Source organism: Triturus cristatus, chromosome 7 (assembly GCF_964204655.1).
Source record: "Triturus cristatus chromosome 7, aTriCri1.1, whole genome shotgun sequence".
NCBI lineage: Eukaryota > Metazoa > Chordata > Amphibia > Caudata > Salamandridae > Triturus > Triturus cristatus.
This window is the reverse complement of record NC_140590.1, coordinates 345,365,376-345,391,333: the sequence shown is the minus strand read 5'-3', so window position 1 is coordinate 345,391,333 and position 25,958 is coordinate 345,365,376. Positions and strand designations below refer to the sequence as shown.

The window sequence follows — 25,958 nt, the reverse complement described above, 5'->3', positions numbered from 1 at the left end:
TCAAAGAGGCAGATAAGGGGGGAGCTATAGTGATCATGTCCACCCCGGATTACAGAACGGAATGCCTAAGACAACTGAGTGATACACGGTATTACGTGCAAATCAAAGAAGATCCAACCAAAAAACTGATCATTACAATAAGAACACTAGTGACCAGTGCTTTAACACAAGGCTGGATATCAAAAAACGAGTCAGAATTCCTAATGAATAATGATCCCCGTATACCGTACTTCTACACATTACCAAAAATTCACAAAGGTGTCCTACCCCCACCTGGGAGACCCATTGTGTCAGGTATCAATTCGGTTCTGGAACCCCTCTCGCGGTTCTGTGACCACTTTCTACGCCCCCTGGTACAAAAGACTCCAACTTTCCTACTCGACACAAGGGATGTCCTCAATATCATCAAACAAGTCAATGAGACTGGCAGTAGTGTGGATGCACTTGTTACCTTGGATGTAGAGGCCCTCTACACCAACATTCCTCAGAGGGCCACCTTGGATGTTGTGGAAGAAGTACTGCGAGCACAAATATGGGACTCGCCCACACCAATCTCGTTCATCATGGAGTGTGCAGAGATTGCCCTAACAAAAAACTACTTCCAATTCGAAGACCACATGTACCATCAAGTCCAGGGCACTTCGATGGGGAGCACATTTGCTCCCAGCCTGGCATGCCTCTACATGGCACACTTTGAAGCCAACTACATCCTATCTGAGACCAATATCTATAAGGAGAACATCACCCTCTGGCGGCGGTATATAGAGGATATTCTCATTTTCTGGAAAGGGGATCTGAATTCCATCCCCATTTTTGTAGCTTGGGTTAACAGCCTGAACCCCTATCTTCGGTTCACAGCCAACTCCTCAATTCATGAGCTGCCGTTTCTGGATCTGCTCATCCAAAAAAACCCTTTTGGGTTGAACACCAAAACCTACAAAAAACCTACTGACAGCCATAGCCCACTACTCTTTAGTAGCTTCCACCCTAAGGCTTTACGCAACAACCTTCCATATGGGCAATATCTCAGACTCCGACGCAACTGCAGCACACTGGAGGACTTCAAATCTCAAGCACATGAGCTCACTGGCCACCTGGCCCGAAGAGAATATCCGGGGACAATTACACAAACGGCCTACAAAAGAGCACGCAATACCAACAGAGATGTCTTGCTGGCCTCCACGGAAAAAATAAAATCTGACCCAATTACGTGTGTAAGCACTTTTACTTCTGAATCAAACACCTTCCAGAAAATAATCAAAAAAAACATTGGAATCTGTTATCGGTAGGAGGCTGGGAAGTCCCCAAGACCCGTTTTGCATTCAAAAGAACCGACAATCTGAAAAGCATGCTTATCCGCACTAGACCCAAACTAGCCCCGCCGTCCAACCAACGACTGTGGGCCCTCCCACCTGTGACAGGCCATCACCCTTGCGGACAATGTACAGCATGCACCCTCACAAAAACAAGTAAATCTATAACCTTTTCAGAAACCCTAAACTGGCAACAAAGATCCCACACCATTGCAACACTCGCAATTGTATTTACTTAATTCAGTGCCCATGTGAGCTTATGTACATTGGCATGACGACACGTCCAGTGAAGATCAGGATCTCCGAGCACCGTAGCAATATTAGATGCAAAAAGATTAGCACCAAAATGTGCACCCATTTCTTGGAGAAAAATCACACTGCCAACGATCTTACATGGACAATCCTACAGGCCTTTCCAATGATCAGCAAGGAGGCCCTCTTCCGAAAGGAACAGCAGTGGATTTTCAGAATTTCTAGCCATACTGACGGCCTTAACGATGATATACCATGGGCCACTCTTAACAATACATGATCCACCTCATATATGAGACGGCCGGTATCAACTAGTAACCTGATCTCTACAGCCTACGCTTAGGTGATTATCCTTGGTCACCGTCAACAACTTCAAAGGTTTACAGACAACAGTTTTTAGATACACTGGGGAAAGACTCATAGGCTTGTAGTGCTGACATCGATTTTACATACATATATGTCCTGATGGGGCCAATTAAGTGGTCTTACCAGTGGATATATAGCTAAAAATAAATATTAACATATCCATATTGTTTAATACCCACACTTCACCGTGCGCGTCCCGCTGAGTCACTTTCCAGCACGTTCTTTACAATATCTATATTGTGCATGCCTTAAGCTGTACTTGCGAGGGGACATTTTGTCCTTCCTTGTACTTCCCGCACAATAAAGTTTTTTTGACATCTCCAATATGGCCGCCAAGGTTGCGGTCTAGTCGTCTGCCCCTGTACGTCCGATCACTTCCTTTATCTAGGACACACCCACGGCGGCGTGTCACGGGAGCCTGAGCCTCAGTAGGATCACGGCCGTGCCTGCGCCCCAAATCTGTAAGTACTCGAGTTTTCCAGGGTTCCGAAGTGTGTACAACAACTTGCCAGGTATTTAACCTCTCCCTTAACTTTTTCAGGGCGAGTGCTTTTTGGCCTCCAGGCGAACCCGTACGGCATTGTCCGTCCCCCAGGGGGTGAGTCTCACCCTGACGGGCCCCACAACTATTAATACGAGTACTGTCACGTAGCCCTTAGCACTAGCACTTGTGGGATCAGCGTCTTTACCAATACCGCCACCTTGGCCTCTCAACACACCCTCCTTATTGTTTAGTTACGGTTTCGGAGGGCTGAGGATGACAATTCAATCCCCGCTCTAACATTCATCGCGACCCCCCACCATTGAGCATGTCGTGAAACACATTATAGCAATTGGCACAATTGGTATGTACATAGCCTCACGCATTGTGATAACCCTGATACGTTAAGGCACGTTCCGCTTTGGTAATCCATCCTTGCCAGTTGAGCACTTTGTGAATCACATTATAGCAATTGGCATTCATGGTGTGAGCACATTATCACGTATTGTGGTAACCCTTATAGTATTAGGCACGATCCTCTTCTGAGATCTCCTATGTGAGCACATTGATTTGGCTATCACAATAGAATGCACGGTTCCCTACAGGAGCCCACCAGCACCTAATTTTTAAACGCTGTAAAGTTTTATGTGTCTGTGTTGTCCTCTCTTTTTCTTCTAGGTACCGCAACAGCGGGTCCACTCCTCTTAGGGACCCAATGGCTTTGTCTGGTGATGTACTTATAATTTTTGAATCACCAATTATGTAGTAGAGTTTATTATATTTTTTGGAGCACTTTCTCACTTGGTCCTGATGAATTGCCACCGACTCGTAAGGGCATAGAGCAAGAAACATGTCGACCTTCTGATTTCCCTAGGGATCATTATAATCCCTTGGGGTCACTTGTTTTTACCTAGGCTGGTATACCATCAGAATAAAATGGTTCATTGTCTGGCAATACCATACCTATTTTAACTCACTACACCATCACTCACTACACTTGTTGCACCTACCCCCACGCACCAATACGGCTGTCTCTATAAAAGATCTCCGAAAAAGAGCCCCTTCGCGGGAGCCCGTCGGGCATTGCAGCGCCGGCCCGACGAGGAGCACAGCCCTATGATGAAGCATGACACCTTGCTAGGTGTGTGAGGGCATTCTATAGAGACTAATCGCTCTCCCCCCCCCTTTTCTAAACCCCCCCTTCCCCCAGAGGAACTGCATCCCTTGGTTTTGTTCTACTGTCAATAGCCACCTTGAGTTTGGTCTATTTTTGCCACAATTTAAGGTGCTATCCTATAGATCGAACTGAAACTACTTGGGGTTTGGGGAGACAGAGGGCCTTCACAGGAGCCTCTCCCCATCTTCTGCATGGCTCAGAAGCCCTCTTACGTAGCAGGACATTTATTGTCCCTGTTATCACCATGGCAAACAGACCAAGCATTGGTAATGCATCTGTTGCGCCTATGTAATAATGAAAGTGCTGTTTTCGTCAATCATCTTCCAGGAGGAGGAAAGAGCTCCTTGATAGATAACAGAGGAATGGAGAGGATGTGGCACAGTGGACAGAGCTGCTGACTTGAGAGCTGGAAATCCCGGTTTGAGTCTTGGCAGCGCCTCAACATCCTGTGATTCTATGCAAATCACTTAATCAACCGGGTGATAAATTGTTATATAAATATGTTGCAATAGTAAAAGGCAAAACTTTATGAAAATATAGTTCCACCAAAGCTGATGTTAACAGTATTTCGTCGGAGGGAAACTGATAAGAGAAGAAGAGGAACAAGCATTGGTAAATACAGGAACATATGTTACAGCCAAATAGAAATGGAGGAAAGGTTAGTGGCACGCACAGGAACCAATGAGAAGCCAGGAAGGAGAGGAGGCAGGATGTAAGTCCCTTTTAAGTTTATATTAAAAACAATAGATTTCTCAAACACAGCGCAAGCGCTCTCCAGGCAAAACCTAAAAAGCAGCCACCACACATTCATACGCAAAAGAAATAATTCAAGTCCCACTCAATACCATATGGGAATGTCGAAGTGGGGTGAAACCTCCAGTTGCATTCATGTATATGGTATACTCCAATTCAGGACAATAGTGAACCCCGGTGATGTACTCTTCAGCAGTGCTGGAAACCTAGTCCAGCTGATCTACTTTAAAAGGGGAAATACCAGTAAGGAATACCTTGCACATTTCTTCTTACGCACCTCTCTAGCTCATGAAATCTCTGACCACACCCTACCTCTCCCTCGCCTTGAAGTGTAATGTTATGTTACGTTAAGTAGATTTGTATAGCACTTTTAGTACATGTGATACCTGCTTCCAGTCCAAGCTTGAGCAGGAAAGGCTAATGAGCCAGGTGAGGCCGTTAGAAGCAGCCCCGGTTAAGAGGGCGAAAATGGGAAGCGGGAGGCAGAGGTGGTCCTAAAATAATCGTTAAAGAGGAGGGGGGCAGGCCATGTAAGAAGGAGGGAAGCTGTAAAGACAATCCCAGCTACCAGATGTGGGAGGAAAGCAAGCTCTGGAGCCAGATGTGAAGTGATGACTGTACCGTAGAGATGAGCGAATAGCTCTACCAGCCACAGAACATATATACCTCAGAGTTCGACGGTGGGTTCAGGGGTACCAATGTCCTACAATTTTCGTCACTGAATAAGGCACCCTGGCTTTTCAGAGGGTTGTCTTTCGAATTCAACCCACATTTAACAAGCATTGAAAATGCAATAGGTCTCGCCCTCGTTTAAGTTAAAGCAGTCCTGTTTGTAATTAGGCGGCTTTTTAGCTTCGTTTTAATTAGTGTTTTTCAAACTTTCATGTACATAACATGCATATGTATGCATATATGTATATGTTTGCATGCATATATTTGTACTTATGAGAGGTAGAGGTAGAGAGTAGTAGAGAGGTAGCGAGGTAGAGAGTAGAGAGTGAGTAGTACAGAATGAGCAGTAGAGAGTGAGTAGTAGTGAGTAGTACAGTGTGAGTATTAGAGAGTAGTAGAGTGGTTAGTAGAGTGAGTAGTAGAGAGGGAGTAGTAGAGAGTGAGAAGCAGAGAGTGAGAAGCAGAGAGTGAGAAGTATAGAGTAATAAAGAGTGAGTAGCAGAGAGTGAGTAGTAGAGAGTAGTAGGCAGTGAGTAGTAGAGAGTGAGTTGTAGATTGTAGTAGAGTGAGTAGTAGAGAGTGAGTAGTAGATTGTAGTAGAGAGAGTAGTAGAGAGTGAGAAGTAGAGAGTGAGTAGTAGAGAGTGAGTAGTAGAGAGTGAGTAGTAGAACATAGTGGAGAGTGATTAGAGAGTAGAGGGTAGTAGAGAGTGAGTAGCAGAAAGTGAGTAGTAGAGAGTGAGTAGCAGAGTGAGTAGTAGAGAGTGAGTAGTATAGAGTAATGAAGAGTGAGTTGTAGAGAGTAGTAGAGTGAGTAGTAGAGGAGAGAAGTAAAGAGTGAGTAGTAGAGTGAGTAGTAGTGAGTAGTGAGTGAGTAGCAGAGAGTAGCAGAGAGTAGCAGAGAGTAGCAGAGAGTGAGTAGTAGAGAGTGAGTAGTAGAGAGTGAGTAGTAGAGAGTGAGGAGTATAGAGAAATAAAGAGTGAGTAGCAGAGAGTGAGGAGTAGAGAGTGAGTAGTAGAAAGTTAGTAGTAGAAAGTAGTAGAGAGTGAGTAAAGAGTAGAGAGTAGTAGAGAGTGAGTAGCGGAGAGTGAGCAGCAGACAGTGAGTAGTAGAGTGAGTAGTAGAGCGGGAGTAGTAGAGCGTGAGAAGCAGAGTGAGTAGTAGAGAGTGAGTAGTAGAGAGTAATGGAGAGTGAGTAGTAGAGGAGAGAAGTAAAGAGTGAGTAGTAGAGATTGAGTAGAGAGTGAGTAGTAGTGAGTGAGTAGAGAGTGAGTAGTAGAGAGTAGTAGAGAGTAGTAGAGAGTAGTAGAGAGTGAGTAGTAGAGAGTAGTAGAGAGTGAGTAGTAGAGAGTAGTAGAGAGTGAGTAGTAGAGAGTAGTAGAGAGCAGTAGAGAGTGAGTGGAGAGTAGCAGAGAGTGAGTAGTAGAGTGAGTAGTAGATTGTAGTAGAGTGAGTCATAGAGAGTAGTTTAAAGTGAGTAGTAGAGAGTGAGTGGAGAGTAGCAGAGAGTGAGTAGTAGTGAGTAGCAGAGAGTGAGTACTAGAGTGAGTACTAGATTGTAGTAGAGTGAGTAGTAGAGAGTAGTAGAGAGTGAGTCATAGAGAGTAGTATAAAGTGAGTAGTAGAGAGTAGAGAGTAGTAGAGTGAGTAGCAGAGTGATTAGTAGAGAGTGAGTAGAACAGAGTAATAGAGAGTGAGTAATAGAGAGTAAGTAGCAGAGTGAGTAATAGAGAGTGAGTAGCAGAGTGAGTAATAGAGAGTGAGTAGCAGAGTGAGTAATAGAGAGTGAGTAGCAGAGTGAGTAGCAGAGTGAGTAATAGAGAGTGAGTAGCAGAGTGAGTAGCAGAGTGAGTAATAGAGAGTGAGTAGCAGTGTGAGTAGCAGAGTGAGTAGCAGAGTGAGTAGCAGAGTGAGTAGCAGAGTGAGTAGCAGAGAGTGAGTAGTAGACAGTAGTAGAGTGAGTAGTAGAGTGAGTAGTAAAGAGTGAGTAGTAAAGAGTGAGCAGTAGAGAGTGAGCAGTAGAGAGTGAGCAGTAGAGAGAGTAGGTAGTAGAGAGTGAGTAGTAGAGAGTAGTAGAGAGTGCATAGAGAGTAGCAGAGATTGAGTAGAGAGTAAGTAGCAGAGAGTGAGTGGAGAGTAGCAGAGAGTGAGTAGAGAGTAGCAGAGAGTGAGTAGCAGAGAGTGAGTAGCAGAGAGTGAGTAGTAGAGTGAGTAGTAGATTGTAGTAGAGTGAGTAGTAGAGAGTAGTAGAGAGTGAGTCATAGAGAGTAGTATAAAGTGAGTAGTAGAGAGTGAGTAGAGAGTAGCAGAGAGTGAGTAGCAGTGAGTGAGTAGTAGAGAGTGAGGAGTATAGAGTAATAAAGAGTGAGTAGCAAAGAGTGAGTAGCAGAGAGTGAGTAGCAGAGAGAGAGTAGTAGAGAGTAGTAGAGAGTGAGTGGAAAGTAGCAAAGAGTGAGTAGCAGAGAGTAAGTAGTAGAAAGTGAGTAGTAGAAAGTACTAGAGAGTGAGTAAAGAGTAGAGAGTAGTAGAGAGTGAGTAGCAGAGAGTGAGCAGCAGACAGTGAGTAGTAGAGTGAGTAGTAGAGAGTGAGTAGTATAGAGTAAAGGAGAGTGAGTAGTAGAGAGAAGTAGAGTGAGTAGTAGAGTGAGTAGTAGAGTGAGTAGTAGAGAGTGAGTAGTCGAGAGTAGTAGAGAGTGTGTAGAGAGTAGCAGAGAGTGAGTAGCAGAGAGAGTAGTAGAGAGTGAGTAGTAGAGAGTAGAATAGTAGAGAGTAGAGTAGTAGAGAGTAGAGTAGCAGAGAGTGGTATAAAGTGGGTAGTAGAGAGTGAGTAGAGAGTAGCAGAGAGTGAGTAGCAGAGAGTGAGTAGCAGAGAGTGAGTAGCAGAGAGTGAGCAGTGGGGAGTAATAGAGATTGAGTAGTAGAGTGAGTAGAGTGAGTAGTAGAGAGTAGTAGCGAGTGAGTAGTAGAGTAGCGTTGTAAAGAGAGAGTAGTAGAGAGTGAGTAGTAGAGAGTTAGTATGGAGTAGTAGAGAGTAGCAGAGAGAGAGTAGCAGAGAGTGAGTAGTAGAGAGTAGTACAGAGTGAGTAGAAGAGAGTGAGTAGAAGAGAGTGAGTAGAAGAGAGTGAGTAGAAGAGAGTGAGTAGAAGAGAGTGAGTAGAAGAGAGTGAGTAGAAGAGAGTAGAGTGTGAGTTGAGAGTAGTAAAGAGCTGCTACCGGGAAAAATGTCTTGTATGAGGCTAATATATAGGGTCGCCTCAGCACCAGCATTGTCAATTTAGCATTATCTGATTCAAAACAAATATACAGGGTCACCTCAGCGCTCTCTGCTGTCGAACAAATGACTTTGTATGACCCAAATATGCAAGGTCACCCCGGTGCCTCCTGCTACCGCACAAAACGGCTTCTATGAGGCAAATATACGGGGTCACCTCAGCACTCTGTGCTCCCGAGCAAACAGCACTGTGACTTCAACATTGTCTGATCTAAAATAAATGTACAGCGTCGCTTGCATTTGTAGGGCGCGCTTACTTTAACTAATAAGGTACACGTAATTTCGACTTTATACGATACAAAATAAAAATAGGGCTTTCCTTCAGCCACTACAACGCAAAAAACACAGGTGACCTCAACGTTCTTTAAATAAACTACACTGTCATTTAATCGTTGTGCCATAGAACAAGATGCACTGTCACTTGACCATTAACAACATGCACTTCACTGCTAGTTAACAGGCAGTGTGACGTCATCGCTCTCTCACACAGAGAGGACTCAGCATCGCTTCACTGCTACTTAACAACACGCAGTGTGAGGTCACAGTTACCTCAGCCCGAGAGAACGCGGTGTGTCGCTTCACTGCTACTGCTTACACATAGTGTGACGTCACATCGCTGGTGTGGCAGAACATAGTGCAGTTTGCGTTCTGTGCGGTCTTAAGGAACAAAATGCAATGTCGATTCAGCACCCACTTCCAAAGAACAGAACAGAGCATTCTGCTATAGTTCGAAAAACAAACTCACATCAGCACTTTTTTAATCAACATAATAGAGATAACCGTCCAGGCTGTGGTATAGAACAACAGTGGTAAGCAGCTGTGTCTCAGAGAGACAGACGGAAGGGGAAACAAATAGTGCTTCCCCAGTAAATAAAGGCACTAGTGTAATACCGTGGGTAAAAGATCCAATCCCGCAGGGCGTAGATAAAAGGAGACAGGGTGGCAACAATAAGGGAGTGACACTCCTTCAGTGCAATCATTGCACTGGCTTTGGCATACTTTGTGACGCAAAACAATGCGCACGAATCAAAAGTTAAGGCGGAGCTGGGACGAGGCTTCTGGAATCGTATCGATTCCAAGAAGCATCGTATGACGAGGCAGGGCATGCGCTGCCTACGTCAAGCCGAGACCTAAAAAGGCTGCTGTGATTACACAGAGCCTGGGCTCTAACTCTGGAAGTCAGTTGTGCATACAATATTGTTTTATTGATGTCCAACAAACACATCTGACATCAATTCAGGATCACGTTGGATGTCAATGATGAAGTCCTTAGGGCGATTAAACTTGGTGGGCCCAAAGCGTGGATAGGTTTCCTCAGGTCGTCGCCAAAATTATTGTGTCGAGAAAAATCCAAGGCGGAAGCAAGTTGATCAGAGAGATACTTTTATTGTAAAAGTACAAATGGGCCCACAAGCAAACACCACAGAAACGGTGTTGCACAGTGGAAGTTAAATGAATAATGAACAAACCAGTAAAACATAACGCCTCAAATTAGAATGTTAGAACGTTCTGACATTATGACATTGGTCATGACACCAAAGGATGAACGTCATGAACATGGCTGCAAGAATCTACCCAATGCAACAAGTTGGTTATTTATTTTTTGTTTCACAATTTATTTTTTTCAAATGTACAAAAACATTGAATTAATTCGGGATTTATACTCTGTGAAGATAGTCTTGTACGGTTGGCTGGAAACAGACTAGTGTATGCTGGTGCCTGCAAATACATACACTTCTTCACAACGCCAACAAGTATTGTCATAGCCATTAGGGTTCTTTTCAAAATGTGCAATGATCACGAAGAAAAGTCAGTAAACCTGTGACTAGCTCGAATGAAAACGTTTATCAGCACAGCTCCTACAAGTGACACACTCTGCACTACGTTAATGAACTCCAAATGTTTAACAAAGGTCCAGAATTGACAGATTTCTTTCTAAGGAAGGCGGTTTTCATCTTTAAACCAAAGCAGGGTGAAAGGGTGGCGGCACAGCGCTGCACTTTACTGGAGGCGGACTTACAGCCATTAGCCAATGAAACAGCAAGGAATGGCACATACAAAGCTAAGGGTGGAGCTACTGAGGAGTCCAGCAGTCTGCTGCATAAACAAGCATTGGCATAGCCAATAGGTGTCGCTTTTGGTACCTTATAAGTATTTAGTTATGCAGCACAATATCCTTGGTGCAACAACATCAACTGTTGCATGGCTAAACACTTACAAGGTCCCAAAGGCGAGACCTATTGGCTATGCCAATGCTTGTTTAGAAAAGCAACAGAGTGGAGGACCAAAAATGGGTACAGAAGTAGGGACAGATGTGAAATCTACACTCCTGAAAAGAGAACAAAGGTCGGTGTACAGACATAATAGTAACCGAATAGGGTTGAATTATGATATACCCTGGCATCAGCTCAAAAGCATATAAAGAAGGCTGGTTGATGATCCTAGGAGCAGGACTCTGCAACATTGAAATGTACTGGATGGGACTATAGTATGACTGGAAAAAGAAGGTCAGTCTAATATATAATAGGCAGCAACAACATTGCTTTTAAAATTCAAAATGAGATCCGAAAGAACGACAGACGGGAACTGGCACCTAAGTGGGAACACGTACAGTAAGAATGGTTCACAGTGTCAAGACTACGACGTGAGAATTCCAAGATGGGGGCAGGGGTTAGCTAAGAGATAGCAGCATAAGCACTCTAGACCCCATGGAGTCACGGGAAACACAATGTGACGTAGAGAGACGGAATAGAGCAGAGATATAATGACGTCCACAGAAGCCACCTGTACACAGCGGAGGGTGGCGAGTGGCAAAAAGCTAATGACACTCCCATGACGAAGTAAGTGTGTGAAAGGGGTGTCTGAAACAGTGAGCGGTACAGAGCGCTGGGTTAGTTTCTTGTGTATCTGCCCTATAATACCTTGAGGAAAGGACATTGAGACAAGATTGCTCCATTTTGAAGCAAAGATGATATTGAAACTCCGCACTGTGGAGAATGGTTTGAATGAACTCTTTGAAGTTAATAACATTGAACGAGTCTTCGACCATACAGACCACGACTGGATATTTTAACAAATCCAAAGCACTGAACTGATAACCATGTTGAATTAACAACCTAACTTATAGCTTAAAAAGGCAACAATACAAACGGTTTTTCCCACATTTCCATTACTGAGAAAGCAAGAAGGCACGTAATACCACAAAAAAACTAGAGAGCTATGTTTATACTGGCCAGTTGCATCGCAACCTGAAACACACGATCACAGAACCAGGTTGGGTGATAAGAAATAATTAAGCTACAGAAAAAAAAAAAAAATCACAAAAAAGCTGCTTCACACGCCCCTCGCACTCCATGCACCTCCTTTCTTCTCCCGAGCGCGCGACGCTCTCGGAATCAACAGTACTTTTCAAGTGTCACCTCAGGATGTCAACGAAAGGCTGCCTGCTGACATTTTCTACAGCTGCGCCTTATCAGACCGTTTTCAGCCCGTCACATGATGCTGACTAAACAACAAACAAACATATGGAATACTTTCTTGAGGACATAACTCGGAAAGGAAGGTCGATTCTTTGGTGGAAACTGCTTCTTAGCAAGCAAAGAAATGCAGAACAAGCGCGCGCGCCTCGCGCTGCAGCGGAAGAGAGAGGCGGAGGGGTGCACCCGCGAGTGGTGTACGCACGCTGGAGAGAGCGGTCTGCTCTTTTTCAAAGCACATTCTCGTGCTTGTGGCACGCTGCTGCGCACTCCCGCAAGGCGTATGCCGCCACAAGCTCGAGTATGTGCGTGGAAAAGAGCTGCACGACAGCTAAAGGTCTTCTACGCAGTGCATGCGCACTGCGTAGGCGAGACCTAAAAATCACTGTCCCACTGTGTACATTTCTCAGCTTATGCAGCACAGATGTCATTTTGCTTTCAGTTGGAGTAACAAAGGAATGCCTTTGTACAGTCCTAAAGCCCTCCTATCAATCTCTTTTAGAGAATGTATGTCCACTATAAAGAAGTGGTGCTGGCTCCAAGTTGTCCATCTGGATTCAGGGACAAGAGTGGGAATTCCAACTCCCTCCATCACACAGAGCCTTGTGATGTCCCAGGAGCTGTCTGGAGGTGCTAGCGTTTACTGCTGCTCACCTGCACAGGGACCCAACCTTTGTTATTTCCAGGTATTCTTGATAGAATTCCACTGCAGTCCTGCTTGATGGAGATCATACAAGTGTAACTGAAAAAAGAGCTAGACCATTATGCTGACACATACATTATCACCAACATATAAAGTCAAATCCACCTCCTAACTAACAAAAGTACCCAGGATTCCGAATCGGGTCCTAAAAAGCCTGTAGGGAAATCGTAGAGACAAGAAGTCGCTTTTAGGAGCAGTTCAGGGCCAAGGTTTAGGAAAGATATCAAAAGCTGGTGTGTGGCTAGTCATGGGATATCAGCAAAGGGTGAAAGCAAGCCCTAATCCTTGTAGAAACAAATACACACGGGCAACCTGGACAGGCACATTCTGCATGCCATATTTTTGAAGTGTAGAATGATGGAGAGAACAGGCAGAGCTTTGGGTCCAGTTATGGAGTCTACGTCTGCAGAAGAATGATAGGCGAGATGTATTGATAATTCAGAGTTGAGAACCTAAAATGGCTCCATATTTGAACCACAAGTAATACAAGGAGTGACTCGTGAGTCTGAAAATGTGAGCAGGAGATTGATGATGGAGTATAACGGAGACACTGGAATAGACTAAGCTAATAAACACAGCCAAGAAGCAACGTTGTGGTTTAGGGGTCCTCTAGAACTCTGGACCACAATGCACATCCAATTAAAAAGAAGCATTGGCAAAGCCAATAGGTCTGACCATGGCAAACTAGTGTTATGGTTATTTACTGTTATATTTTTATAGCAAGCAGATGCCACAAAAAAGAAGGAAAAGAAAATGGCCACTTGTTTGCAATAAAAAATGTAAAATGAAAAGAAACTTGATATAATTTTAACAGAATAGTATGTTTCCTAGAAGGCAGGTGGACTTAAAACAGGTACATACTTTTTTTATTTAATGGACATCACAGGAAAATAATATGTTTAGTGACACACCAAAATGTACTATTTGCTTTGAATAACTGCCACCTAAAGACATTCTTTAAACGCCGAGGAAGGCAAAAACAATTAATCAAAAGAAGAATAGAGAAAATAAACATGGGCAAAGAAAGATGTTTGGTCAGAAGTCCTTGCACTAACGTGCACTCCTATATAGGCAGATGTGCACATGTGATATGAAAAAAATGCTGTCACTCACAGTGCAAGACTGCCAAAGACTAAGGTGGGCTGACCATTGCCCCATGTCATATGCTGTGGTGGGAGGCAGCAAAATATGAATGGCAGCTGAGCAGACCAGTGGAAGATGATGGCTGACCCAAAGCCACTCTGTAGTTTATATGTATGCATTTTTATTAATGTTTTTATTTATTACGACGCAGCTACAAAACTAAAGCTGTCTCCAGGCCAGACGTAAACAGGGAAGGCTGAAGAGTAACATAACGATTTTTCATGCAAAGAAACATTAAAGTTTGAAAAAATTAGGAGTAGGGGTTGTGACGAAAAATTAAGAGTGAATATTAAGAATCGTACAAGAGAGGGTGAAGCAAAAATAAGCGAAAAACAGAAGCCCGGTAAGACTCTTGTCAAGAGTCGGTGGAAAAATCGGTCCTCGCCTCCTGCCTGCGGTTTACTTTTTCTGGTTGGAGATGGATACACTAGAACTGATCGAAGCTTCTAAGGGGCATCCGAAAACACACAACGTTTATCTCCACGGACACATGTACTAATGTCCCACCATAGAGTAGTTTCTATAAGAAGAATGACTTTCACGTGGAAAAGCAAACTCTCACTTACATACCTAGGAATATACTGGATAAGGCTTAAAACAATGTTCTCAGCAGAAAACCCAAATTTAGTGGAAATGGCAGGGGACTGTGGAAAATGCGCTCGGCTTCCACAGGGAGGGGTGGACAGGGAGCATGAAAGGATGCTCTTTTAAAGGCAAAGCTCTTCTTGCATTAGTAACTCTTTCCATAGGGCGGGGCTTGCGGGGGTTATGGGAAGATGCTCTTTTATAGGACCCTGCCATAGATGGATTTATTGCGCGAGGGGGAGGGGGTGCATGGAAGGACACATGCCACCAGCCTCCTTGGAAACACATCGATCATGAGCGAGTGTGAAAGAAATGTTCAAACCATGCAGAGATCTCCCTCAGGCCCCATCAGCTTCCCGCTTGAAAGTGCATCAGCAGTGCTCTGTCGCAGGCAGAGCTGCACAGGCGGGCCCCGCCGGAAACTAGCAAGAGAGGTCAGCGGGGTGAGTGTCTCTGTCACAGATCTGTCTGTCCACACCTCTGCAGGTCAAAGGTTCAAACTCACGCAAGGCTGGCTCAGCCGTTCACCCTTCCAAGACTGATAAAATGAGCACTACAAAGCTTGGCGACAGGAACAAGGGGCAATTCCCTTTTTAGGTCTCGGCTGCGAAGGCTGCGCAGCATAACAATGCCGTTTCTTTAAATGTTTTAAAAACAAAAACATAAACAAAAATAATGTCATGAGCAATGCCAATAGCTCTAACTTTACCAATGCCGAGACCATTGCATTGTAAATGCTTGTTGTAGAAGGAGCCGAAACAATTAATTAGCAGTATTAATAATAGCAATAGAAGCCTGCAAATGCCTAAACAAATAATAGACACTATTAGTTTGCGAGTTTATACTTAAGAGGTCTAAAACCCACACGGTTTAGATATATTTTATTACAGTAACCAAGGCCTATTTGTTAAGGTGGCGCAATACATCCTCTTTTGAAGTCCAAACGAGTGTGTCATCAGATGCAGCAACGCTGTTCCGCGGGGTGTGTTTGTGCAGCCCTGTGCCAGACCTTGTGCCCCTCGTCACGTACAGAAGAACATCGTCAGCAGACAAGGATATACTTTCCTCCCACTGCTCGCCCCCGTTGATGCCCGAAATAATGGGGTCTCCTCTGACCCATGCCGCCAAGGGTTCGAGCGCCAATGCGAACAATATCGGCGAGAGATGGGACACCCCTGTCTAAACCGCAGGCAGGAGGCGAGGACCTACTTTTCCACCGACTCTTGACAAGAGTCTGACCCGGCTTCTGTTTTACGCTTATTTTCGCTCCACCCTCTCTTCTACGATTCTTAATATTCACTCTTCATTTTTCGTCACAAGCCCTACTCCTAATTTTTTCAAACATTAATTTTGTACAAACATGTCTGGGGCTCGGCCTCTAGCATTTGTGGCATACGGGGGTATCTCAAACACACCTCTATGGAATATACATATGTATGTGCACGCCATTAGAGAAGTAAAGGGGTTAAATAAAACTGCCCTAGGGGATAAGTAAACAACTTGGGAAAAATTGAAATAGAATTCGAAAGGCAGACGACAGACATATTTGGCCCAGACAGGCCTTCCTAGGATGGCCCATTCTGGGAGAGTCGGGTTTGGAGAACCTGTAGAGAACACAACATTTCAAAACACAAAAAAAAGAAACACAGGTGGGTCACCACCTTAGACGAGGTGACCACTCGCTAGAGGATCTTCACTGATCGTATGTAGTGGGGAGTTGATTCTGAATAAGGAAGATCCTGAGAAACTGAAGCCGAAACAATCGTCAAAAAAAGTTTGAGGGTTTTCTGACAGGCGATACTCACCAAGCGAAGCCGCCATACCTCTCATCTGAAGCAAAGGCGGGTTGTGCTGCACACCAAGGCCCCCCCACTATCCCCACTCCTGACTATCAGACCTTTGTTTTCTCTCTTTGGGGCTAAAGACTTGCAGTTCCACTCTTCTCTCCATGAAATGTGCACTTATCTGTACATAAAGAGTCCTGATGCTGCTTGCTGGGTCTCACCAAGGAGACTGGGAGATGATGCACATGTGAGGTACAGTAGTGAGTTTAAGTTTACCGGAACTAAGGCAGAAGTCATCTAAATGAGTTCCGGTCAAAACTCTGGGACTCTTGTAATGTGCCTTATGTTCTAGAACTTTTTGGTATTCCAACTAGCTTTGCAAACCTTTGAGGCTCATACAGAGTTACTGGTCCATTCAGCCCTTTTTAGGTCTAGGTTTTGACAGTCCAACTGTCAAACAGACCATCCCCTTACAAATACAAAGTGGGAGTTTTGGGGCCACCACCTTCAACCACTGGCTTTCATCCAGCAGCCGCAATCAGCTATTGGCTTGAGATTTTGTCAATCACTTCTTTGCGCGGCCTAGTTGAGCATTTATCTCTAACCTTATGCTACTAGCTGTCTGACTGCCACAGTTGCCTTTGATGTGCTCGAGCAACATGATTAGCACTAACTATTGGCTTTGACAATCTTTGTTGTAAAAAAAAAACTGACAGCTACTTCATGAGATCCCTCATAAACTTCAAATATGGCTACGGTAGTGCAGTAGGTACAGCGGCCACAGGCCCCAGGGGTTAGGTATCCTCAGAACTTCAATTAGTAATCCATTTTCATACCCAACTAGTAGACAGGGCATTTTCATGACTTGCCTCAGAGACCAGGCACCCTTACTACACCACAGGATGGCATCAAGTTATATATGGGAAAAGTTCAGTGTCATGTTAAGTATTTTGGGGGGCCCGTGCAGGACATATTTTAGGAGTCCCTCTACTGAGCAAATTTGAATTGTATTACCCATTTCCTGCTAATTCAAGCCAGAATGATGCCAAGCAATACTGAAATATATGTTAAACTTTAATAGGATTAAAAAAACTGTTGAAATATTTCTTGCCCAAGACACTATAAATACTTACGATGACACTGAAGAGAGACCGATGGTGTCAGAGGTACATGTAGGCTGATAGAATAGACAGAGGTGTAATAAAAAAGAATTTTCACTTCCCTTGGGGACCCACAGAAGTTGGGGAACCTGGGCATTTGCCCATGCCTAAAAGGTCTCTGGAAAAGTTATCATTCTACACCAACCATATCCACTCAGGTCAGACAGTTAAATGCTAATTGAGATTCCCACATGAACTTTGAACTAGACACCATGTTCGTACTCATAAATAGTACTAGTGAAAAGCAATATTGGGATATGTGGGTAACCCCTGGTGCCATCTATTACCTTATTTTACCAATCTGCCCCTTGAGTCTTGTGTGTGCTGGGGTCACATGCTTGGCCCCTATTAAGAGGTTTTTAGATTCAGGGAAGGGTAGCGTTGAGGGGCAGTAAGAGGTTTTTGCGGTTCACGGAAGTATAGCATTAAGGGGGGAGTAAGGGGTTTTTAGGGTTCGCGAAGGGTAGCATCAAGAGGTAGCAAGGAGTTGGTAGGGGTTAGGGTCAGCGCCAAGACACCCCCAGGTATACGTTGCTCCTTTATAAGTAATTTTAACATAAAATAACACAACATAACATTGGTAGAGCTTAAAGGGTTCAGGGAAGAGTAGCCTTAAGCAGAGATCGGTAGCATAAAAAGAGTAGTAAAGTGGTTTTAGACTGCAGGGAACGGTAGTGTTAAGGGGTAGTAAGGGTTTTTTAGGGTTCATGGGAGAACAGCCATTTGCAAGGTGAGGGTTTTTTAGAGTTCAGGGGAGGGGAGCGTCGAGAGATAGCAAGTAGTTCTTAGGGTTCAGGGAAGAGTAACGTTGATGGGTAAAAAGGGTTTTTAAGGATCATGGAGGAATAGTGTTAAGGGAGAATGTGTGGCTTTTACGGTGCAGGGAAGGGTAGCGTTAAGGAGTAGTAAGGATTTTTAGGATTCAGGAATGGGTGTGCAAAAGGGTTGTAAGTGGGTTTTAAAGTTGATGGAAGGTGGTGTTAAGGAGTAGCAGGGAGCTTGCAGGATACTGTGAATGGTAGCGTTCAGAGGTAATAAGGCTTTTTAGGAATCTGGGATGGGTACCATGAAGTGGTGGTTTGGGATCTTAAGGATTCGGGGATGGGAAGTGTTAAAGAGAACTAATGGTTTATGGAATATAGTTACTTAAATTACAGAATGCATGTAAAAGAAACGACTTTTAAAATTCAACATTTTTGGAATTGCCATAGGTAATAATGCAGGATACAGCATTTTCAACTTGACATTAATGTAGTCAACATTTGAAAAGCCGGGTTTATTGCATACAACCCAAAATATTACATGCTGCTAATTTTTTTAGTGGACAAGAGATGATGTTTTGGGATTTTTTCTTTACTCATTTAGCTCTGGTGGCAGTTTTCGATATACTACGTCACTGTACTGGAAACAAACCCCAAGGGCCTCATTCTAAATTATGAGGCAATCACAACTGAGGTTCATGGCCGAATCTGGATTACAATTTGAGAGAAAAATGAGCTCTTGAATTTTTTTTCCCTGTCCACATTTCAAATAACTGCAAAATGTGGTCGAGGGAAAGAGCCAGGAATGGAAGAAAAACGTGTGAGAATCACAATTTACCTGGAGAAGTGAAAATGTTTCAGCCTTAACTAAACTGAAATGATTTTCAAACACCTTTGCGAAGATAAACCACTATAAAAAGGAGTACATCCATAATCTACAACAATCGACATCAATAGTATGTACACAAACGCATATTCCAATCAGGGCAAGTTCTAAAAATCCGATGCCGTTCTCAAAGGGTTGAGGGAAATGTGTCTTTAGAAAGGTCCTAGAAGAAAGAAGGCAACCTTACCACCAGTGGAAAAAGTGATTTTAAAATGAATTTGAACCTGTAATTTAGACCCCACTGGCACTTAGCGCTGCAGAGGCCTGACTGCGTCTCTTAGGGACACCCGCCACAAGCGAAGGACTGGTTTACTGTGGGCTCCAGTTGCAGCGGATGCTTCCTTTGAGTTGAGCCATCACCACAAGGCATCCGAGAGACTTGACCAATCTATCCTCTTCTTTCTGCTCTTTCTAAAAAATGCCAAGTACAAAAGGGTTATTCGGTCAGGCCTGACAGCGTCTCCTCTACAAGACCTATTGCTACAATATGCTATACAAAGAACGGCCTTTGAATTCACCCAGTGGATTAAATCTTTCTCATGTGATGCCATTGGCTCATTGATGTTACGTTCCCCCTCCAATGAAGTGCCTGCACTGCAATGCGTGAGGGACTATATTACACCTCAGAAAAATAGCGTCTCATCACTTATGAAATTCTTTTTCTCATAAAAGCGTTGTATACATGGAGTATCATGTAGATACCGAGGGTGGGTGTGTAGCCTCAGATGGAACGTCATGTAGATACCGAAGGTGGGTTTGTAGCCTCAGATGGAACGTCATGTAGATAACGAGGGTGGGTTTGTAGCCTCGGATGGAACATCATGTAGATACTAAGAGAGGGTTAGTTGCCTCAGATAGAGCATGGAATGTTGTACCCCAAGGTGGAGCCTTGTACATAACCTAAGGATGGAGAGTTTTGGCCTCAGCTGAATCACATGTGTATCAGAAGCATGGGTAGTTGTAACCTCAGATGGAGTTTCATGTACATATGGAGTTTGAGTTTAGGACGGAGCAGCTCAGTTGGAGTTTCATGCATTTCCACTTTAGGGGAGAGGTGTTATTTGGGGGGGGAGAAGCTCAAGCACTGATCAACACTCTTCTATTGATAGTAAACCACAAAAGTCAATATGACAAACTTTACTGAAATAGCTGGAAACCAAAGCCCCATTTATGGCTGTATCGGGAAACATAAGTGGTATTCCCCGGGTTAAAGGTTCATATAGAACACATTCCATTGCCATCAGGACCCTTAATCATCTCGAGGTCAGGACCCTCCACGCAGATAATGCAATACATTTACTCCAGCCTACCTTGCACTGATGACCTAGTCACGTTCCCTTTTGGCTTAAGAGCAGCAGGCAACTAGCAGTGCAGCTCCCGCAACTAATAGAGACCAGAGCCCTGCCATTCACTATCTCAGTCTATGAACCATCTGCTCCTCAGTGCCTGTGGTTGTAGGTGCTGGGCACAGGCCCTCATTTTTGGGCCAACAAAGCAAACACAAGGAGATGATTGACAGAGAGCTGAAACATTTCAGACGCTAGACCCCAGTCACAGATCTGGGTTGAGTCCATCATCGTTCTTTAGCTCACTTCACCACCCCAGTTCAGACCCAGCCATATGCAAATCGGTCTTGACCGTGTTCCTCAGGGGAACAGTCCAGTACGGACTGCCAAGCCAGCTCCTCCTTTTTGGGGGCCAGGACTTCACCATCAGACTTTGACCCAGAACAAGACCAAGAAAGGAAGAAAAGGAAGAAACGAGTTTGAGAAAGATAGTGAAACCAAGAAATGGGAAGTCTTGGGTTGTGAAAGAAAGAGGCATGGAGTGAAATCAATAACAGATAGCCTTGGTATTAAGCAACCAGCATTCAGCAGCGCAGGTGTGGGCTTCAAAGACAAATTTTGGAAACCTGCACTCTTTTTTAACAAAATTAAGCACTGCTGCCATTTTGTGCCATTTGCGGTTTCTTCGCACTCCGGGTGCCTTGTGAAATTGTCGGTACACTGTGGACAGCTTGTGCCCCCCTATGTGGTGGATAGTGTGGCAAAGGTCCATCACCCGCACTAGGGTTCACAGCAGTCATCCAAGGACACCAGGGGCCACGCTCCACTCTGCTCTAATGTATCAAACCCGGAGGGCACGGATTTGCCCACAGTTGTTCTGGGTCTCTATAGGGTCTCTGGAATGACAGGCTATTTGCGGTTCCAAGGCTCTGTACATTCTTTTGGTAACTGAGCGGGTTACACTTGGGATGTTTTAATGTCTGCGCGTTTGCCTCATGACATCACTGTGATCCTGCGAAGGGGGTTCTTTGTTCAACTGTCAAAATGTGAGTCAGCCATCGTAAGTGATTTTTTTTTTTATTTCGTCACCTCCACTCTCCACTCGACCGCCCCCCCCCCCCCCCCCCCCCCATCAAATTAACGCAGGAGAAGGAGAGCGCTATCCATTGATGCAGGGGCAGAGCAACAGCCTTTTGCATATGTGTTATGCCTTAAATGTTACAGTGAATGGAATGGGCGCCAAAACACGCAGGTGGCTGAATGCGCTACAATTCTTCACCACGCGCTGCACCTTCGTCGCCCCAGCAACAGCTGTGAGCGTCCCTAACAGCTCGGTCACAGTTTGTCACCAAAATAACGGGAGAGCGTTATATTGCTGTGGAAGTTCGACCCAAAGACTGCGTTTATCTGCCGGAAGCTGCGCAGGTGCCACGTTTGTACCTTTTGCATCGCAGCTGCACTTTTAAAAATATGTTTTCGTCATTCTGAACGCACGCACAATAAGTAATGTGCTGGTCGTGTGTTCGCGCGATGCTTGCAAGTCAGGCACGGTGTTCTTAAGTGGACCCGCATCTGCAATCACTTAAAATACATTTGGGCAGCACATCACTGCCTTTATGTGCCCAAATGCTTACAGCCATTGTAAAGCAGGGCTGGTGGGTAAAAGCTGCAATTACCATTACTATTATGTCACGAACTGCGCATGCGTCAGTGGTTTCAACAGAAACATTCAGGGCACATAAGGCCAATGGGAGAAAACAGACAGGTCTTTACGCACGCACGCCCGCGGAAACAACGTCGTCGTCCAAGGTGGAGGCTTATGTGTGAAGTGAGTAACACGTTATCTGGAGGACCAGGACGGGCAGGGAAACACCCAGGCCGCACCGAAAACCGCCTGGGTCCAGGCTCTCCGCCGAGAGGAAGCCAAGATTTCAGAGGAACGTGTAAACAGGCGCAATCGTTTATACAAGATCCAGCAGGAAGGCCTAAAATGCAGGAATGGGAGCAGAGCCAGAGAAAAGGGAAAATAGCTGTTCCCTTATATGGTAAGCACAGCGCGCCCTCTCCGAGATGGTTTATGTCAAGAGACGCGGCCAATGGGAGAGCGGCGCGAGCGACGTGGAGGAATTCCCCACGCGACACCCCTCCGTGCAGCGGGACAGAGAACCCCCCCAGGGAGCGGGGGCGTTTACTGAACTGGGAGCACGGGCTTGGAGGCAACCCCAATGTGAATATTGGAAAATCTCCAAATGATGGAACGCAGCAAGAACTTCCCTGGTTAAAAGCCATGTGTTCAGGAACATCGAGTTAGAGCAAGGCCAAAAAAAAAAAAAGTCTGGGGACTGGACCGTTGGGGTCGAGAGTCTATGAAAAAATTAACCTAGAGTTCTGTCAGACCCCTGCACACATGGGAAACCAAAGGGCATTTGGGCCAGAATATTCTCCTGATGTCGGTCTGCAGGAGCACTGAGCAACACTGATGTGATGAATGGCTGGGAGGAAAGCAATACTACCTTTCCATCGATGAAGGACTACCGGCTCCAGTCAGCTCATGTCATGCATGCCCTAAGGCGGTGCTTTCCACTTGGACCGCGCTCTGTCTGTGTAGTGTACTGGGTGGAGATCATGGATGTCATCCGCCCGGGTACCTTGGCATTGGTTCTCTGCTTCTGCCTCCTGCTCTCGTGGGTCTGTGAAATGGGATGCAGATGAAGCCATGTCGAGGGGTGGTAAGAATACTGCAGTACAAGGGATTATAGCTGTGGAGCTCTGTGTCATAGAGGAAGAATTTATAGTGGGTGTGTGGAAACATCCCTTTTTGGCAGCAACAGTGCGTGGAAGGTTTTAATGGGATTTTCTGAGCGATGCTGAGTCTTTTTTTTTTTAACCAGATGTGCCTGCTCATCTATCTGCCATTTCCGAATTATTTCTCCAAAAACGTTAGGGGATCGAAGTAAACGGGCAGGTTATAATGTCAAGATTTCACCGATAACAGAAATACCTCATTTTTTAATCAGATACGATAAGGGAGATTCAGGTAGTCCCGACACGAGACCACATCTTCCAAGTTAATGAACTGCCCTGCAACCCCAACTGCAGACGAGGCAAGGAAGAATTGATGCCATGCTCACCCAAAGGGCACAGCCTTCATCCTTCCTTAGAATGACAAATACTCCAGCCACCACATCTTCACCACCACGCTGTGAAAGGAAGGGCAGATCGCAATCTAGCGGGAGTTTGGGCAGTTTCTAGCGGGAGGTTGGGCAGTTTCTAGCGGGAGGTTGGGCAGTTAGCAGTCTAGAAGGAGTGGGGTAGGGTGAGAAATAATCCTTGGGCTCCTAAATTAATCCACACCCGATGCAGGGAGCTGGGGTACTTTTTTAAAAAGACACAACCCTCCAAATAGACGTGTCCTCAAGGCAGTTAAATACAGCTTTGTTATTGTGCCCATTGAAATAGTGGCCTCTCAGCTGATACTACTATTCTGCGGGAGTCAAGCAGCACGGAATGTAGTCATCGACGTGGCATCTGCCAAACAGGGAGCGGTCTAAGACGAACAGTGTATTGCTCTCGGATGCCCAGAGTAAAGGCCTGGACATGCATGGCATACATCACCCCGCTGGAGATGGAACACCAGTCTGCAGCAGAGCAGCCAATATTCTGTTTGATCAGCCTGACTCACTCATTGCCCAGCGCGGGCAGACCCTGTCCCCACATTACACGCGGTCTGCTGTAAACACCAATAATTCAGTGTCAGAGGAATGCTATTAATACACAACAGGCCCCAGCCTGTCTAAGTGTAACTCCCTATGATCTCACCCGAGGCGCCCACGTTTATAAATAAAGCAGGGTTAAGGGGGTCTCCTGTCCACAGTGCTTGTCAGTGCACCGAGGGCGGCATTCCCTGCGTTGCGTTTGCCAAGTCTGCACTTATGTCCAACCTATGCCAAAAATATCACATGCCAAGAAGTAGCGGCCGAAACGGGAAAAAGGACAACATCCGAAAGGTTGGCATTGATGCAGCCACTCCCCTAAGCAGGGAGTAAGTAACCATCGAGAGGCCCCTGGAAGCCTCCACTCTGCTCCCATGCCCGTGAGCATCAATCTGAATCTCCTGTACAGCGCCCACAACACAACGATGCATATTTAGGCACTTGGTGGATGCTAGTATTCCCAAGTGATGCCAGCTCCTCTCATTACCTGGCAGTGCCAGCTCCTGACACTTTACATGAGTGTTATAGTCTTCTATCGACCCTCGAGTGCCGCCTTGTAAAACTGCCCACCTGCGTCAGCTTCTCACAGTACACAACAGTGCCATCCGGTCCGTGCCATCTGATCAGCAGTGCCAGCTTTTCAGACTTTAGCCTAGTGCCTGCCTCTGTCACGCCCCACAGCTGAGACCCAAACTCATTGTGAAGGGGATGTTCAGAATGCACGCCCATGCGCCCCCCTGCCTCGCAGCTGGGACAAGGGGGAAAGAGCTGCCACATCTGTGTTGCTAAGATAGTTTAGCGAGTCCCTGCAATGCTGGCTCCGCCTTTCATCTTCCCGAGGAAACTAAAACGGTACCGAGTATAACTGGGTTACAATGTTTGTATACATTTTCATAATTTTATTTTTGTCGACTGAACGTGCATTGCTACTTGCAGGGAACAACCCTCGGGCGAAGAGAGGTGCAAGGAGGGGTTTATCATGACCCCCTAATAAAAAAAGAACAGTGACATTTACTAGCCTTACACAGCGAGTGACGTTTCTTAGCAATCCAGTTTTCAATAGGGTTCGAAATCCATTTTAACAAGTATGTGCAGTTGAAATTGTTTGGGCAAGATGTACTAACCTAACGATGCGATTTCCAAATCGGCTGTTCTATGCACTAATCCTATTTCAGGAGTCAGTAAACTTTTGCTGACTCGTCAAATCGGACTGCGAATAAAAACCGATTCTCCATTTGATAGGGACCGCTTCCGAATTGCAAGTCAGTATATAAGCTGTATCAGGTTTTGCACTGTAAGCTATCCATAACAAGCATTTGCAATGCAATAGGTCTCGCATTTGCGAGCGTTTAAGCTTTTGGCATTGTAAATGACTAGGGGCCATATGTAGGAAGCCAAATTGCGATCGCAAATGCTGAAATTCGACGAATTTCAGCGTTTGCGATCGCAATTTGGGCAGTGTGCTATGTAGCACACAAAAACCCACATGCAAAATAAGGAATCGCAAAATATGCGATTCCTTATTTTGCTAATGCATTTAAGGAATCCCAAATTGCGATTCCTTAAATGCAATGTAGGAAGCACCCAAGTTGTGCGATTTTTGGCTTAAGGAATCGCAAATTACCACCAACCTCAGGTTGGTGGTAATTTGCGATTTCTTTGAAAAATGCACTTTTTTCAAGTGCCCTGTGGCGCACATACATGCCCTTAGCGCATGTATGTGCTCCACATGTGCACACGTTTATTTCAGGGGTGCAAAAGGGTGTCCTATTGACACCCTTGCAACCTTGAAATTGCATTCTCAATTTGCGATTCTCTAATTGAAAATCGCAAATTGAGAAAGTCTTCCTATTCATTCCTATGGGCCTTCTAGCCCATAGGAATGAATGGCAAGGTATTCCTTATTAACGAATCTCAATTTGGGATTAGCAAATAAGGAATAGGTGGGAATCGCAAAATATTTGCTAATCCTACCTACATTGCGTTTTGCAATTCTCTAATTGCGATTCCCTAAAAATTGCAATTAGAGAATCGCAAACCACGTTTTACCTACATATGGCCCAATGTCTTTTAGTGGTGTTTTTAAAAGCAAAACATATAAAGAAGGCATTGTTATTTTATATGCCAAGAGCTCAAACTCTCGCAAATGCGAGAGCACTTTAATGTTGGCTACTCC

At 45.0% G+C, this 25,958-nt stretch overlaps 1 protein-coding gene across 3 annotated transcripts in view; it reads right to left on the bottom strand.

The window, feature by feature from the left end:
- Window positions 1-25,958, bottom strand: part of MYADM (myeloid associated differentiation marker) — a 57,932-nt gene that overhangs the window by 17,214 nt on the left and 14,760 nt on the right. Inside the window, exon 1 of one of the 3 annotated variants that reach the window (XM_085616477.1) lies at window positions 19,008-19,157. The exons of the other annotated variants lie outside the window; for them this stretch is intronic. The gene's annotated coding sequence lies outside the window, so the exon portion shown is untranslated. Of the gene's footprint in view, window positions 1-19,007; window positions 19,158-25,958 lie in introns of those variants that run through there. 3 annotated transcript variants of the gene reach the window in all.